This window comes from Alosa pseudoharengus, unplaced genomic scaffold, assembly GCF_046254945.1.
Source record: "Alosa pseudoharengus isolate Yale_2024_CS ecotype anadromous, Long Island Sound unplaced genomic scaffold, YU_APseudo_1.1 YU_APseudo_1.1_scf_7, whole genome shotgun sequence".
In the NCBI taxonomy this organism is placed as follows: Eukaryota; Metazoa; Chordata; class Actinopteri; order Clupeiformes; family Clupeidae; genus Alosa; species Alosa pseudoharengus.
Genome location: NW_027468859.1, coordinates 1,574,104 through 1,575,948, shown reverse-complemented (window position 1 = coordinate 1,575,948; position 1,845 = coordinate 1,574,104).

The following is a 1,845-nucleotide window of genomic DNA, read 5'->3' as shown; positions in this document are numbered from 1 at the left end:
TTTTGAGGGACTAGTTTCTTAGCAGCGGCGGAATTATACTTGCTCCGGTTAGTAGTACTGCGCCGAAAAGTAAACAGTAAAGCGCACTCCAATGGGGATACCTAGTAGTAGCCTTGGTAATAGCAGTCCGCCGCTGAGTTGCAAAATGACTACTAACAACTTCAGGGACCAAAGTATAACTATTGCAACGCGATGCAAGGGTAGTTGTATTTCTTACACTATTCTATCAACACAGACATTTACATCGATTGTCTGGAATTTGCCTCAGGTGTAGTTTGGAGTGGGTAAGACTGTCTTTAGTGGCAGGCTAGCACATACCGTTGACTTGCGCTAGCCTAGCACCTGCGAACTCTGCAATTAGAAGGACTGGATGAAACGTGTTGAAAACGGTCTCCACTGATAAATATCACACTTGCTTACTTGGAAATGAGGTCTTATGTCCAAAATCCTGAACCACCCCTTTAATACAACACCCAAAGTACACAACAAATAATAGTCATCCCTATTCTTGTATCTATTTCCAAGTTAAACATTTTGATTTTGACAAAGGGGATTGTAACCTCCTCTGTTTTCCCCAAGAAAAAAATATTAGAAAATTACAAGCTCAGTGAATCCCCTTTTGACCTGCCAACAGCATCAGAAAAAGGAAGAGAATTAGTACAACAGCGAAAGCTACTGCACAGATGGACGCACACTCATCGCTGCTCTGAGCGGGCCTGTGTGCTGGGGGAGTGTAAGGCTGGAAAGCTGGCTGCTGACTGCTGCTGAAAGACGACTGCTGCACATACATGGAACGCTCCTGTTCACCCATCTGTGCCAGGAAGTCGTCCAGATCCAGTCTCCTGATGTTGTCTATGAGGCCTTGGGTGATGCGGTAGGTGTCATCGGATGAGAAGTGTTTTCTGTCTGAATGCTGCGTCACGTACACTCTGTCAATAATATTCATGCCAGAGTCCATGACTACAATAAGGCGGTCAGTGTTGCTGTTGTACTGGGGATTGGTGTGGTGTTGTCTGACATAACTGGGAAGTTGCGAAGCCTTTGGCTGATTCAGGTTGCCAACCTCATAACATCTCTCATACTGTTGTGGGAGGAGAGGACTGTTGCCATCATCAATCCTGTTGTAGAATGGTTTGAAGCCATATTTGCCACGAGCAGGATTGTCTGTAGCCACCATTTGATTGTAGTAGTCGAATCCGACAAAATCATTTGCAAACCAGAACAGAAGTCGAAGTCCATGTCTCGGCTTTGGGCGACCAAACTGGGAGTTCCACACCTGACTCAACTCATTCAGTGTTTTTGCAGGCATGGCTAAGGGAGGAAGAGAAAACATGACAGGAAGTGTGTAGAATTCCTTTTTTTTCTTTTCAGAGAATTTTCCTCTCCATACCCTTTTCCTCTGCATATCCTGTGCATATAGTATGTAAGTCACAACAAAGTTGACTTTTACTTGGACTTTGACTGAAAAAGGGACAGCTATCACTCACTGATTCCTACAATCAGAAATATAGCCACCAGCGGCAACGGCGGGCCCGAGCACCTGCGGGCCGCAACCCGTGACATTTCGGAATCCAACAAAGCACCGACTTGGTGCGTTTGTGAAATGTACATATTTGATTCGTGTGCTATTTGTTTTTGTATTTTATTTTCTGGCACATTTACTTGCTTGGCCAGGTGGGGGCGCAATGCAAGGCAGGCCCATTGGGTGTCATCATAATCATAATATATATTAACCTGAGAAATTTCAGACCATTCATTCAGACCATCAATTTCTGATACACTTTTTGGTTGGCCAGATGGTGGCGCTATGTTAGGCATGGAAATTACACATGTGAATATCATCAA